We start from the raw sequence: 17,259 nt of genomic DNA on the forward strand, positions 1-17,259 counted from the left end.
TTCCGGTCCTTTTCGATTTAAACTGAAGTCCAGCTCCATCCTAGTCATCATCATCATCAATTTGTTTAAAACATGTCAACCCTGACCCGCACAATTTAAAATCGTGTAATCTGAACATGGGCCCGTTACCCATTTATCTAAATGTCTTAAATAGATTGACGGGTAATAATTAATCTGTAAATGAGTTAATCAGGTTGGTGGGTTGTAAAATACTGGTTTAACAGGTTTGCAGGTCAACTTGTTTAACTAAACAGGTAACACAAGTGGACAACACCCATTTAATTAAACAGTTCAACACAAACACAACCTGTTTTATAAATGAACTAGGCTATATGCCAGTGTGACACAGGTTGAAAAAATAACTTTAAAAAAAAATTTAAAATATAATACATGATTATTCAAATAGTAATATATTAACAATTTTTTAAAGTTGTAAAATGATACTTTAATGTTGTCAACCCATGACATGATTACTTTCATGTCGTGTCAGAAATTGCGGTTACATGTGAAAATATGTTAAACGGACACATAAAAGCCACCGTTTAACATGCTCAGTAAAAAACACACAAGTTGAGTAAAAAACAGACCAAGAAATCCTTTTTGGGGATGTAATCAAAGAGGGAAGGTTTTATCCAGCCTTCAGTGACTAGCCAGCCTCCAAGACTAACGGCTCTGATCTTCTGGTTGTTTGTGTCCAACGTTGTTCTTCCGTTGGATATTATGAACAAAGCAAACACAGAAACAATCCCCAGTAGGTGACATTTTGGGTTTGTTGTAATCATTTTGACTGTTTCTGTTAATGAGTTTGAAGGTTGAATACCTTAAAATCAAAGGGGTGTATATATAGGAACAACATGGTACATTTGTGTTCACAATTGTCATGAGACCATATCAAAACATGTTTTTTCAATTTTAAATAAGAAAATGATATTACATCATATTCATAATATATAAGTTGAGGATAATAATAACTTCTTATTAGGAAAAAAACATAATTATTTATTGGGAAAAGACATATTTATTTATTAATAATGTTTGAATGTTATTAATAGTACATTAATTATGTATTTATTTTATTTTATATGATTTCCTATTTACTTTATTTTGTAATTTTTTATTAACCTTTCAAATCTATATAATACTTCACCAATGTCTATGTTAGTGTTATGTTTTCCGCCGCATCATCTGAGCACCCATCTAGCAAATATACGCATACATCACACATTTCTTAAATTTTAACCATATTTACTCTTTTATTGTTCAAAATTGCTCACTTATAATTATTATATGTTAAAAAATATGTTGTCGTGTTGTTATGAAAGATATTTTATTCTTTAGTTCATAATCATATATCGTTTGTAATAAAATATTTTATCGTGCTTTATGGATGAACCAATCATGTAATTTCTTATAAGTTTTGTACTTTATCATTTATGGGGCATAAAACGGTTGGAACTGATATTACATATATATAATGCAGAATGCACATATAAGACATATTACATGTAGGTTATCTGGCTTATTACATGTACGTAATACGGCATATTGCTTGTATGTAATACGACACATTACATACAAATTATCCATGTAATCTATCATATCTAGCTTCTTGAAGAAAGACGGCGATGAGGTTGAACAGTGAAAACCAAAATGTCCTCTGTGAAATTCATTGAAATAGAGAAAAGTATACTAATGAACAAGAAATCATACAACGATAGGCGAAACGGTGCACACTATCTGTCTTGTTCAAATTGGCTGCATTTTGTTATGGGCAAAGCTGTTTACTTGGATTATGTTAATATGGTCAAGAACCAATTAAAGTTCTGAAAGAGCTTAAAAAAGTATGTTAAGGGTAGTAAATATCATAAAAATTTTAATGAAGCCATCATCTTGATGAAAGTCTATTGAGATCATAAGATGTTTAATGATAAATTGATAATTTAGTTGCAATTCCATTCTATCTTGAATTGCATTTGGGCCTGTGAAAGATGAACGGGCTCGGCCGAAAAGATTTGTTGTATCTTTGTTTGGGCTGAAGGCTATAGTTTGGGCCTTAACTGTATCTGGGCTCAGTGGATCATGCAAATAAATGAATGGTTACTGGCCATAAGTGTTATTGGAGCCTTGGAGGTGGACCACCACAATTGGGCATTTGGACCAATAAAAAGTTATAACCAGAATCACTTATAAAGGAATTGGATATACGGGATCCAAACAAATACTCTCTCAGTCCCATTATAAGTGTCCTGGTTTAATTTTTTAAGTCTTTCTTGTTTAACTTTGACCGGCAATATTTTTGTTTGTGTTATATAATACTTGATGTAAAATATATAAATGGACTGGGTTTTAAATGTATTTTACATATATATAATTTTCATCAAGTATTATATGACACGAACAAAAATATTTACGATCAAAGTTGCAAAAGAAAGACTTGAAAAGTCAAATTATGACACTTATAAAGAGACGGAGGGAGTAATATTTTTTATACTTTTATCATTACATTTTCTCTATTTTTCACTCGCAATCACTTTCAATAAACATTAAAATATTATAGAGGATTTGGCAAATTATATAGATCCAGAAAGAGAAAACGTGTTCATTTACGATTGGACGAAGATAGGGGTGGGTCCCGCGCAACGTGAAGAACAATCAAGGAATATAAAAAAGTGTGGACACACCAGTCCCACCACCTGATGATGACCGGCGTGAACAAATACTCTTCCTTTTCTTTCATTCTTTTTTAATTTTATTACTATTTCGTGCAAACATATATGCCCCTACCATACCAATCACCATTCATAGTTTCTTTTGTGTAACCACTCTCTACAAATGGTTACAAAACTAGTACATCAACCTAACACTAGCTAGCGTGTAAAAGTTAAGTTGAGTTTGTGCTAACAAAAACATAACAAAACAAAAAAAAGAAAGAGATGTATATAAGTGTGTAAAAGCTAGGCACGTAAACAAGTGAGAGAGCTAGCGCTCATGGAAAAGAACAAATCATTTCCGTCTTCATACGCAAATGGTTTCGGCCATAAAGATGATGGATCAAGATCGTACGCGTTCAATGGTCCACTTGCTAGTGATGGAGAGATGAAGAGGAAGAAGAGAATTGCGGAGTATAACACGTTCACCACCGGAACGAAGATGAAATCTGTTGTCAAAGATAGCTTCAAGTGGATCAAGAACAAGTTTACGGATTGAAGTCTTGTTGTACGTGTTTTGGCTTACTTTTATATATATATATATATATATATATATATATATATATATTCATCATGTATTGAATTTCATCAAGACTCAAAACTAATTATTAACTTTATTTATCTTCTAAAAAACATGGTTATTTTGATCAATATCAAGATTCAATTCTGAATATTTATATTGCCATTTTATTCTTCCATAACAAAACAAAACATGGTTATACAAGACTGTATTATAATCAACCGATTATAAAATATATATAAATAACTAGCTTTTAGCCCGCGTGTTACGCGGGTTATTTTAAGGTTTTTTATACAAGTTTCTTGTATAATGTGTTTAGGTGTGTACGTAAACATAAGTTTTGTTTTAAAATCAAAGGTTATGTGAATATAAAAGTATATGTTATGTTTGTAGTTGAATTTTAATTTTAGTTAGTTTGTTTTTTGTACGTTTGTATGGTCTTGTTAGGTTTTTTTGATCACGCAGCGTTAGGAAATTGAGTTTAACGAATCAACTACTTTTTGGTGGATAAAATTATAATTTTGTTTTGTTTTGGATAGTGCATTGGACTATGAATGAATTGAATGATTTGAATCGCTAAAGACTAAGTTTACATTCACATCTTTTTACTTAGTTTGTTTGGTTTTGTTCTCATATATGGTTTAATGTACTAACCTGTCTACTCAAGTGTAAAAAAACTCAGCATTAGTCTCATCACTCCATAAATGCTAGGTAATTCCCAATCGCTTCAGGCAATTTCCTTAAACTATCTAACTTCAAAAGTTAATAAAAATGAGAAAGTAATAAATATGTATAACAAATATCAATACATGATACCTCCTCTACTGAAGTTGCACCATGTCTTTTAGACAGTTTGCTCCGAACATGGGCAAGAATCAATGGTACATCTGCCAAATACCCATTCGCGTATTCTCGTCACATATCACTGGGTCATTTGTACCTTGAATACTCGCTCACACACGATCTTCATATCCTTCCTTCAAGTGAAATCACAATAATCGAAACATTATCATGATAACGCCTTCTATCCCCTTGCGGTATTCGTAACAACTCATGAAAATCCATACCTGTAAAAATATCTGTTCTAGAATAACTTGAGTAAACATCTTAGGCTGTTTTTTGAGTTTTTTAGTATTATCTGTTAGAGATAAAAGATAACTCAGATAAACTCGTAAAGTAAAAAATGGATTGGATTAATGATTACCAGCTTTTCAAGCTGCACGAAACAAAACTTATTTGATTAAATGTTGAGCTGGATCGCCTTATGGGGGCCACTGAATAAAGAGCTTGACTTCATAAATGGCTTCCTCGTTAGTGAAATATTGATAAAGCATGCCTGAATTAGGATACGGTTTATATGATTCCTCATCATGGTTCAAAATGCTTCCATGCCTCCAGTTTGGTTATAACATGTTCTGCAACATAAAGCATCACCACTCTTTTAAGAATCATCACAAATCGAGTACCAATATTATACGATGGTCGGTTGTTTTAGTCTACTTAAATTGTTGTAACAACTAAAATCTAATTGCATTGGATGCATAATTTCGCAATTAAAATATCTAAAATTAATCTCAAAGTTTATTTTCCTTGTTAAACCCTAAATGAAATATGAAGAAAACAATCGGGTTAATTGAACACCCTTGTGGGCTTGGGTGGTGGCATCTAAGAAAATAACTTGTTTTGATACGACTGCATTGAATATTTATAAAAAGGAAAAAAAAAAAGAAATAAAAAGGGGCGAAAAAAGTGTTTGTGTTTCAGCCCATATTGATTGACCCGCTAGATCACACACTAAAATAAGAACCATATAATCATGTAGAGGTGTGCATGAAAGTGAAAAAAATGAAATGACTTAACAAAAACAATAACAGAACGATTTAGATGCAAATTTATTATTTTGGGCGAACTTTTTTTGGGTGCAAAAACTTCAAGCCAAATTGACAAAACTGTATCCAAACCAAAAAAACCAAAAATCTATAGTTTTTAACTCAAGACCAAAGTTTCAGTTTTTGATTCAGTTTTGAGTCCAAAACCAACCCATACGCACCATGAGCTAACTTTATGATTAATCATTTTGACACAATTACTGACAAGATAGTGCAAATTTGATAACATTAAACCTACTAAGACATAAAAACCATAATTATAATAATTATCAAAACTCTGCACCAAGAAGTTTCATTCTGAACACCCATATAAATGGTACATTTCAACCCATTTTTTCTTTTGTAACTTGATATCTTATGCGAGGCAAACAAAAGACATAGAAGGTTGGAAATTAGGACAAATCAAACCACAATGAACAGAAACTCAAATAATGTCTGAACCCCACCTTTACATTGCCATCATCAGAATGTTTGTTGGGTGTCATGATGTACGCACATAAACATCATATAGGCGTATGATAAAAAGTTTGGGTGTTTGTGTTTTCCCAATCTATCAAGCTACAAAACGAACCTATTTCTAAAAAGTATTAATTTTTCGGTAAAACCATTACCTCCGTAATTTTTTGATTGATTAAGGTCAAAATAATGAGATTTTCTTGTTTTTTTGAATGTCATGTGTCTTCATATTTGCAATATAGATTGATTTCGAGATTTTTATAATTTGTTTTTGTTTTTGTTTTGAGGCTTAGTTAAGTTTATTATGATTGTTGTTTAAATAATTTTTTTCAGTAGTAGGTGATAAAATTTAATTTTGTAAAATGACTTTATAAATAGGTTGATTTGGTTCTCGCGTTCGTTTAACTTGTAATCGAACCAGATTGAATTCGGAGCGATTAGCCAGTTTCCAAATTTGGTTAGGTTCAATATTCGATTAGGGGTAAATCAAACAAATCAAATCGAATAAATAGATAACCGAACTGACGATTCTATATCATGATTCGTGTGAACATATTCTACATATCCATTTAATGAAGTTATAACAAAATCATAAATTAAGAGGCAAAATTGTAACAACTAATCACATTTATGAGCATATTACAGTATGGAAAGGGTGGAACACCTTCGATCCGACAGTGACATTGGTGACCGGTGAGGTCTGATTTCAATTGGAGAGCGAGTGTGTAACCTCTTCCAATCGAATTCAACTACTGCAATCGAAGAAGATCAGAAGATTAAAGAGAAGCTGGGGATGCTGAGTAAAGAAAGGTGAGATTGGTAGTGATAGCTTTGAGAAAATATCTCGACGGAGATGGCTATGGAGAGGGTATGGCTTTCACACAAATGGGTTACATAATATTTGATTTGAGATATCCGGGTAAAAATCGATGCCCATGCCCGCGAATTTTAAAGAAACGGGTTAAATCAATAAGAGGCCACAATTTGAAAATCAAGCAATCTAGTGGATTCCAAAAAAGAGTGGAAGCGATCGCATTGCGACACGTAAGATTTTTGTGTTTTCGTTTATATATATTATTATAGATAAAATAACTTTAGATATGTGAAAGTTTCGGTGACTCTTTGATATTTCGAATGACTAGACGATTTCCTTTTTTGCTAATGAGGTAATCAAACTGACCCGGATGGTTGAAAAAGACTAGTTTTATTTTGTGAGAAATCTTAAATATATATAAACCAAACCTCCATATATTTTCTCAAGTTATCAGATTGCTTTATTTGTAAATGAAGGTTTCTCATGCTTTTGACCCGACTTCACGGGTATGGGTCTCACTAAACCCAGATAGTCCTTAAATGAGTTATAACATCTCATTAAATTAACAATTAATCTCATTAAATATTTGATATGAAAATCCTATAAGATAGGAATATATTAAAAATTAATGTCTGATTTTATATAAACATATATATTATTTATAATTAAGAAACAATTTTATAGTAGAAAGAATAAGCAGGTCATGAGTCACACAAAACCCAGGGAGCTTTTAAACCGAGTTATAACATCTCATTTATTTATGAAACGCTTTCATCATCAAACTCTAAGTATATTATTAACTTATTTACAATAAATAAAATTAAAATCCAAAAAAATATATAAATATTAGAAACGAATAATATAAAATAACACCGTAAAACGGGGGATAAAAACTAGTTAACAATATACTTATGGTATGTTTGGTTGGAAGTAATGGAATGAAGAAGGAATGGAATGAGAGAAGGAATGGAATGAACAATGTAATGAAATGGATCATTACCATTCCATTGTCTTGTTTGGTTAACTAATGGGAATGAAATGAATAATTACCTCATGTTGTTTGGTATCCAAAAAAAATAGTAGGAATAAAATAGAAATAATAAAAATATTCCTATCCGAAAATAAATTTCTTTTTTTCAAAAAAAAAAAAAACTTGAAATGGCGACGGTGGTGGTAGCTCCGACGACGAAAATAGTGGCGGTGGCGGTTAGCCGGATGGTTGTGGTGGTGGGGGTGGCGGTAGTAGCATTGGCAGTGATGGCGATGGTAGGGTGGTGGTCAGGCAACGACAGTAGTGGTGGAGGTTATGGTCAGGTGGCGGTGGTAGTGCTGGTGGTGGTGGTGGTGACGACGGTGACAGTGACGGTCAGGTGGTGGTGGTTGTTGTTAGGTGGTGGTGGTGTTGAGAAAATAGGGTAAGGAAGGAATGAAATGAAAAAAAAGAAGGGGGGGGGGGTGGGAATCAATGGTTTTGATGGAATGAAATTCCATGTGTAATGGATGATTCCATTCCATCGAGTAACCAAACACCACGTTCTTCATTCTCACGTAGTGAATCATTCCATTCCCCCTGTCATTCCTACATACCAAACGCTACCTTAGAGTTTTAAAATCTATACTGATCAATGACGATTTACAATCAAACGATATAGTGTAGGTCCCCCCGGGGGCGTCGCCGATCGATACGAGATCCGCACGAGGTCTAGGAGTGCGGAATCCTCCTAGACTCATTTATTGGTGTAAAGATGAAGAACACAAACACGTACACGAACAAATACACGAACAAATACAAGAACGGGATAAACAAATCTGCAGATTCTTTATAATAATCAAAACACGTTACATACCGTAACCAAACAGAAAACACGACTGACCCGAGGTGAGCTCTACCTCGGGTCGTCTCACACGACTCTCCTTGTCTCTTACTCTCTCTAAACAAACAAACTGCTCAAAACACACACTAATTTCTGGATACTTAAAACTAAACAAGACACACGTATATATATAAAACATTCTCGGGCCTGGGCTTCAGTAGGCGAAGTTGTTCATAACTTCGCCTATGGCGAAGTTGTGATAACTTCGCCAAAGGTGAAGTTGTCCTAACTTCGCCGTTGGCGAAGTTGTTCTAACTTCGCCTAAGGCGAAGTTGTGCTAACTTCGCCTGTGGCGTTCCGCTGATCAGAATTGCATAGCGACGGTCACAAAATGCACCAACAGTCTCCCCTTTGACCGTTGCTCTCAATTCTAACAAACACAAAAGATCATCTGTTACAAAACATGCACCAACAGACTCCCTCTTAACTGATGATCTTCTGTTTGCTCATCAACTAGCCGTGTCTGAAACTGTCCTGTAGCTTCACAAATCTACCAATCACCCAGCGTCTTCCATATCAGATCTCCCCTTCAGTGTAAGCTTCTCCGACTATAATGATTGAGGTCTTTGAAATGCATGCATCCTCGTGCCAATAGATCATCTCAACCAATCTCGTGAGTCCATCTGACTTCACCAACACGTGAAGTTGGGCGTCCTCCACAAATTCACCAACTCGTCGGCATACGATAAGGTTTAATCTTCAACTACTCAACATCAAGTGATCAATTTCATCACAAAACCACCTTGACAGAATCTAACACATGACCATTAATTAATCTGAAGCATCTTCAATCACCGGGGATAACGATCAAGAACATAAACACTTTAATTCCCGATTAAATCCAACTTGTTCCAGAATTTTCACTCTAATAAATGAGCATCACGTTTCAGGATCCAATTCTCGAACGCCTTGAGAATAACATAAATAATATGCTCTGACCGCAATCCAGTAATGACGAAAACCTTCAGTTCAATTTGACTTTCTTCAGTTGGTCAACCTCGAACAACAACAATTTCATTGCCCACAAACACCCAAATATGTATCAATATCCAGTTTCAATCAATATCCCATTCTCAAACTCAACTCCATATCCAGAGTTGACACGTATTTGTTCACACGTAAGACCCCGAGAGAACAAGTTTCACTCGTTGACGGAACAACATCTCCGGTCTCACAATAATCGTGTACACCTGGCCATACAGACGAAAACTCCAAATACTTTTTTTTTGTTTTAACTTCGCCGAGAAGTCAACTTCGCTTAAAGTCAACTTCGCCTGTTCATAACTTCGCCTGGCTATAACTTCGCCTGTCCATAATGTGACATCTGCCCAATCCGACCCGACCCAGGTACCCGTTTTCGAATCCGATTCTTTTTATGATTTAAAATTTGATTATTAATCTTTGTAAATTTAACATTAAATAAATTATATATATATATATATATATATATATATATTTTTATATTACTTACTAATAATAATAATTTCTTGTCGCCGTCCCGCCTCTTCCTCTTTTTTGTCGCCGTCCCGCCTTTTTCTCTCTTGTCGCCGTCCCGCCCCTCTGCTTAACCCTTGAGCCTTGAACTCCTTTTTCTCTTAACTCTTTGCTTGTCCTTTGGTTATTCCCGCCTAAGGATGTCTGTGCAGCTCCACGCGCCAGACTCCTTACAGGGAAGCCTGCGTGAAGACCAGCTGTTCCTGCGATACGCGAGGCGAACTGTTCCCGCAGCGCGCTAAGAATGGTAGTTCTTCCCGCGGCGCGCTAAGGATTATAGTTCTTCCCGCGACGCGCTAAGGATTGTAGTTCTTCCCGCGGCGCGCTAAGAATTGTAATTCTTCCCGCGACGCGCTAAGGATTATAGTTCTTCTCGCGGCGCGCTAAGGATTGTTCTCTGTCTGCCTTCGCCCTCGCGCGCAGCGCTCGAGTCTTCTCGCGCTAGACCTTAAGTCTTTTCTTCAGTTTAAGTCAGCCTGTATGCTTTTGAAATATCTTATCTTTTGTATGAGCACTGTAGGTCAGTTCCGACATCTGTCCGAAAAGCCACTTTCGGCGCAGCATGCGCACCAATCCTATTGGTTGACAGAAAAAGTGACTGACATAATCTTTTGAAATCTTCTTTTGCATGTCTTGAACAGTGCTTTATCTGACACCTCCCATGCTTTGATCTGTAACCTGTCAGCTTTTCCCCATCCCCTGCAGCTGCCGGCATATCTTTTGATATCTTTTGCTTTTGTTTTCTTGTGCTTTTTAATATCTTTTGCTTGATTTGATAAGATCTTTTCCCCTTTTCAAGGGATTGTGTTCCCTTGGGTTTTCCTATAAATTAAGCTAATTTCTTGTTTATTAACACTACACACACTACACTTAAACACTCCCCAAATCTTTCTCTTTTGCTCTCTGCCGTAGTTCCTCAGCAACGCCACTCCTCTCTTTGCCTCCGTCTTCTCTTCTTTTCTGCCCAGAAATCTCGGTAAATAATTAATATATATTTTTCCTTTTAAATAATTTGTTTAAGTGACTTACATATATTCAAGACATAAAAACCAATCGTTAAACCAATAACCTCTTATTTATAGGTTAACTTTCGCTTGTTTAAAAGTTGGTTCTTGCATTATCTTTCAACGCACCGTTTACAAGTGAGTAATCTCGTACTTAATCCCCTTTTATTTTTAACGTTTTGGGATGTTCATGTGTTCGTACAACTTGAGTCTTAAACTTGTTTATGAAATTTATGTGCGCAAAATCCCATGTGTTATGGACGTTTACTTGGCTGTTTATTTGTATGTGTGAATCATTAACCGCTTTGTTCGGCCTATTCTGAAGTTTTCATGGATCCATTAGATGAACACGGGAGACCTATCGTTTACGGTTTTCTTGTTTTGTTTACACATGCACGTATGATTATTTGTTTTTGTGCTCGATTGGGATCACGGATTGAACTATGAGCTATGATCTATTTAGGCTTGATCACAATCTGATTACACCCTATGTTAAACCCCAGTTAAGCACATGTTGCGCGCAGTGTTTGTTATTATCTATTTATATCTATTAAACTTGATTTCTCACCGACACGCAAGTGTTGACGTTTTATTTTAACACATGTTCAGGTTTGCTGTAGCTGCTTTTGGGAATCTCAAGGACACGTAGGATGTTTTCTTTTTCTTTGAACCTAGATTAAAATGTAACAAGACAAATTATGTTATTTGAATATTTTAAGTTATGATATGATTTATGTTACTTTACGATTTGTGTTCTGCGCGTGCGCAATGAAAATGTATTTATTAAATATTGACACCCAAATAGTGTCACGAGTAATGAAACAATACGTGGCGCCCCGATGTATAATCCGCCATCGGTCGGGGTGTTACAGATTGGTATCAGAGCTCCGTGACTTTAGGATAGGTGGTTAGACGTAACGACCTAGAATACCTAAGAGTCCCTTTTCGCGCATGAGAAATATCTCAAGTTTGCGCGCTAATTGTTAATTACTCGATATTTATAAAATATGCTTGCGCATACGCAGCACATGATTTCGTGTTTTATCCACGATCTTTCGATTTTTATTGTTAAATTTCAATTTATTTCTTTACTTACATATTCGTTTGTTGTTGGGATTTAGCATTGAAAATCCGAAAAGTCATGGTGATACATGAATAGTTGATTTTCAATCCCCGTTAACTTTATGTTTTAAATTGAAGATTTGAAAAGTCATGGTGATACATGAATTGTCAATCTCCAATATTCATTTACTCGATATTTTAAATTGAGAATTCGGAAAGTCATGGTGATGCATGAATTGTCGATTTTCAATTCGAATTCATTATCTGTATTAAGTTTGCATTTAAATTCATATTTGACTTCAAAATTTGATAGCATTTAACTCCGCGAAACAAGCTTTACGACGATATACTTTGCGCTAAAACGATTTCCCATACCAAGACATTAACAAAAATTAAAAACTTTTATAGAATGCCTCCGCTATCTGCTCGCCGTCATCAGAGGAGAGAAGCCGCGCGCAGACGTAGGCAGCAACGTTCCCAGGAAATGGCCGCCGCAATAGCCCAAGCCTTAAACCAAAATAATACCAACCCCTCCGGATACAATATTAAATCCTTTAATGCGGGTAACCCTCCGAAATTCACAGGGCTTGAAGGAGCCACCGTAATGCTCCAATGGCTCGAGAAAATTGAGAACACCTTCCTCCATACCCAATGCCCTTCAGACCGACGAACCTTATACGCCTCAAGTGTCCTAGAATCAAGGGCGCTTACATGGTGGAACGGAGTAGCTCAGGCGCGTGGCGCATAGGCTGCTTCTAGCATGCTCTGGGAGGAATTCAAGGAACTTTTGACTAGAGAATTCTGCCCTCCCAACGAAATAAAGCGCCTTGAGGAGGAATTTTGGAACTTGAAGCAGTACAGTGGCGAAGCGCGTGAGTACGCTACGCGCTTCCACGAACTAAGTTTGCTTGTCCCGCGCCTAGTTACCCCTTCCCGCAGAGCCATCGAAAAGTTTCTTGGGGGTCTCCCACTGGAAATTCAAGATTCTGTATGGGCCAGGAACCCAGTAACCCTCTCTGACGCCATCGAGTTGGCCGCTGTGCTCAGCGACAACCATGTCAGGGCAGGAACCCTGTTCCTGCGGGGAGCCGAGAAGACCAAACTCACCAAGACTGTCCCAGAACCAACAGAAACCAAGCCAGAACCCTCAAACCGTAACAACCTCAAGCGAAGGCGCAGACCCAATCATCAAACCTACGCGCTTACCAACCCGCTCGTTGTCCAGCAACCCGCCTACCAACCTCCAGTATACACTCCTAACCCACTGTCAACCTACCCAACACCCCCTGTAGTCCATAACTATGCCTTAACCAATCCCGCACTCCCTGCCCCGTCAACTAAGAAACCTTACACAGGAAACCAACCCTTTTGCCCAACCTGTAGACTTCACCATCCAACTCAAGTCCCGTGCCGACAATGTAACCGATGTGGCCGTACTGGTCACACTGCTGAGAACTGTAGAGTCCTTCCCGCCAACCCAATCGCGCAAACACCACCAACTTACCCGCTAAACCCACAACCAACATACCCTAATCCACGACCCAGGTCGTGCTATAACTGCGGTGACCCCAGTCATTTCCGGAACGCGTGCCCGAGACTGCAAGTACAAATTACGCAAGCTAATCCGGTTAACCAAATTTCAAACCAAGTGACGCGCGGACGAGCTTTTAATATAACCGCGCACCAAGCGCAAGCGAATAATGACGTGGTTAATGGTACATTTTTACTTAACGGACAATATGCATCTATACTTTTTGATACTGGCGCCGATAGAAGTTTTATTTCTCGCGCATTTGAACAAAAACTTGCGCGACCACGAGTAAACTTAAACGAAAACTTTTCAGTTGAATTGGCTAATGGTGAAACTATTTTAATAAACTCCGTGATCAAAGATTGCACGCTTAACCTTAATGAACATGATTTTCTAATCGACCTCATTCCCATGCCTCTTGGAAGTTTTGATGTTATTATTGGAATGGACTGGCTCTCGCAAAATCGCGCCGAAGTAATCTGCGCCAAGAAGTTGATTCGCATTCCTCGAGAAAATGGTCAAGATCTTCATATCTACGGCGAGAAACCATCTAACGGTCTTAAACTTATGTCATGCTCTGAAGCCCGAAGACTTTTGCGGAAGAAATGTGTCACGTTCTTAGCTCATGTGGTCAAACCCGATGAAGGAAAGAAGAAACTTCATGAAATCCCCATCGTGCGTGACTTTCCTGAAGTCTTTCCCGATGATCTTTCTGGTTTACCTCCCGCTCGGGAAGTCAAGTTTCGTGTTGATCTTGTCCCTGGTGCATCCCCCGTAGCCAAATCTCTTTATCGACTTGCACCCGCTGAAATGCAAGAATTAGCAAGTCAACTTCAAGAGTTGACCGATAAAGGATTCATTCGCCCTAGCTCTTCACCGTGAGGTGCTCCGGTGTTGTTCGTTAAAAAGAAAGACGGTTCGTTTCGCATGTGTATCGATTACCGCGAGCTGAACAAGCTCACTATTAAGAACCGGTATCCCTTACCGCGTATTGACGACCTCTTTGACCAACTCCAAGGTGCCTCTTGTTTCTCCAAAATCGATCTCCGTTCTGGCTATCACCAGTTGCGTATCCGCGAAGAGGATATTCCCAAAACTGCCTTTCGAACCCGCTACGGCCATTTTGAATTCTTGGTCATGCCCTTCAGTTTAACCAACGCACCAGCTGTTTTCATGGATCTAATGAACCGGGTGTGTAGGCCTTTCTTGGACCAATTCGTGATCGTGTTTATCGATGACGTTCTGGTATATTCCAAAACCAAGGCCGAGCATGAACAACATCTTCTGTTGGTGTTGCAAAAGCTTCGAACCGAACAACTCTATGCCAAACTCTCCAAGTGTGAGTTTTGGTCGGAAGAAGTACAGTTTCTTGGTCATGTTGTAACAAGATGGGTATTCATGTCGACCCATCCAAAATTGAAGCAATCAAGAACTGGATTCCACCGACCACTCCTACCGAAATCCGTTCCTTTTTGGGCTTAGCTGGTTACTACCGGCGATTCATTTCGAACTTCTCAAAAATCGCCTTGCCTTTAACAGCATTAACGCACAAAGGCAAACCGTATATTTGGGGCTCGAAGCAAGAAGAAGCCTTTCAAACGCTCAAGCGAATGTTGTGCGAAGCTCCTGTTCTAACGTTACCAGAAGGTACTGACGACCTTGTCGTTTATTGTGATGCCTCCAACCAAGGTCTCGGTTGTGTACTTATGCAACGAGGCAAGGTTATCGCTTACGCGTCAAGGCAACTCAAAATTCATGAAAAGAATTATACGACTCACGACCTCGAACTTGGTGCAGTTGTATTTGCCTTAAAAATCTGGAGACACTACCTCTATGGGACTAAGTGTATCATTTACACAGACCATAAAAGCCTTCAGCACATTTTTGATCAAAAGGAACTTAACATGAGACAACGCCGATGGAACGAACTCATCAGCGATTACGATTGTGAGATCCGATATCACCCTGGAAAGACTAATGTGGTAGCCGATGCGCTCAGCCGCAAACCCAGTCAACTCAACTGTATCTTGCCGCGCACGCAGCTTCACTTCGCGCCGATCCAAAACGATCTTGAATCGCGCATTCGCGACGCGCAGCGCGCATCGATCAGCAAAGGCAACCTACGCGCCGAGTTAGCGTGTGGTGCAGAAGCGCATCTAGTCCCTAACCTGAATGGAATCCTCTGTTATCTCAATCGCATCTGGATCCCCAATGATGAGAATCTTCGCTCTGTCATACTGAGTGAAGCACACAAAACTCGGTATTCCGTCATCCTGGTGCTGACAAAATGTACAAAGATTTGCGCCTTTCTTATTGGTGGCCCGGTATGAAAAAGGATATTGCTGTGTTCGTAGCTAAATGCCTAACTTGTTCTAAGGTAAAAGCTGAACATCAACGCCCATCTGGTTTGCTCGAACAACCTGAAATTCCTACGTGGAAATGGGAAAGTATAGCAATGGACTTTATCACCAAGTTACCCTTGACCGCAAGCAAACATGATAGCATTTGGGTAATAGTGGATCGATTGACCAAGTCTGCCCACTTTCTGCCCATTCGTGAAACCTACCGTGTTGAACAACTTGCGCATCTATATGTCAAAGAAATTGTCTGCCGTCATGGTACTCCCTTGAGCATCATATCCGATCGCGATGGCCGTTTTATATCTCGCTTTTGGAAATCTCTCAAATCTGCGTTAGGAACTCGTTTGGACATGAGTACTGCATATCATCCTCAGACTGACGGACAGTCTGAGCGAACCATCCAAACCCTTGAGGATATGCTTCGATCTTGTGTTCTTGATTTTGGAGGTAATTGGGATTCACACCTACCTCTGATCGAGTTCTCTTATAATAACAGCTATCATTCCAGCATCGGTATGGCCCCATTTGAAGCACTTTACGGTCGAAAGTGCCGCTCACCGATCTGTTGGAACGAAGTGGGTGAAGTTCAAATCACAGGACCCGAACTAGTTCAAGAGACAACCGATAAAATCGCCAAGATCCGTGATCATCTGCTGACTGCCAGAAGCCGACAGAAGAGTTACGCAGATCGCAGGCGGAAGCCTCTCGAATTTCTAGTTGGTGATCTTGTTCTCCTCAAAGTGTCGCCCTGGAAGGGTGTTGTCCGCTTTGGGAAGAAAGGTAAGCTTGCACCTCGTTATGTTGGTCCGTTCAAGATTCTTGCGAGGGTGGGAAAAGTTGCCTACAAACTGGACCTGCCGCCCGCGCTCAGCAATGTGCATCCAACTTTCAATGTATCCAATCTCAAGAAATGTTTAGCTGACGAGAACCTCCACATACCACTTGATGAAGTTCACGTTGATGAGTCTATGCATTTCGTTGAGAAGCCTGTTGAGATTATGGATCGCGAGGTAAAGCAAACCAAGCGCAGTCGCATCCCCATTGTCAAAGTTCGTTGGCAGTCCAAGCGCGGAGCCGAGTTCACTTGGGAAAGGGAATATCAAATGAAGATCAAGTACCCGCACCTTTTCTCTGCGCATCCTACTTCGAGATAAATTTCGGGACGAAATTTCTTAAAGTAGGGGAGACTGTGACATCTGCCCAATCCGACCCGACCCAGGTACCCGTTTTCGAATCCGATTCTTTTTATGATTTAAAATTTGATTATTAATCTTTGTAAATTTAACATTAAATAAATTATATATATATATTTTTATATTACTTACTAATAATAATAATTTCTTGTCGCCGTCCCGCCTCTTCCTCTTTCTTGTCGCCGTCCCGCCTTTTTCTCTCTTGTCGCCGTCCCGCCCCTCTGCTTAACCCTTGAGCCTTGAACTCCTTTTTCTCTTAACTCTTTGCTTGTCCTTTGGTTCTTCCCGCCTAAGGATGTCTGCGCAGCTCCACGCGCCAGACTCCTTACAGGGAAGCCTGCGTGAAGACCAGCT

This window comes from Bidens hawaiensis, unplaced genomic scaffold (genome assembly GCF_021521415.1).
Source record: "Bidens hawaiensis isolate Kalapana, Puna unplaced genomic scaffold, B.hawaiensis_p1.1 tig00017853_1, whole genome shotgun sequence".
NCBI lineage: Eukaryota > Viridiplantae > Streptophyta > Magnoliopsida > Asterales > Asteraceae > Bidens > Bidens hawaiensis.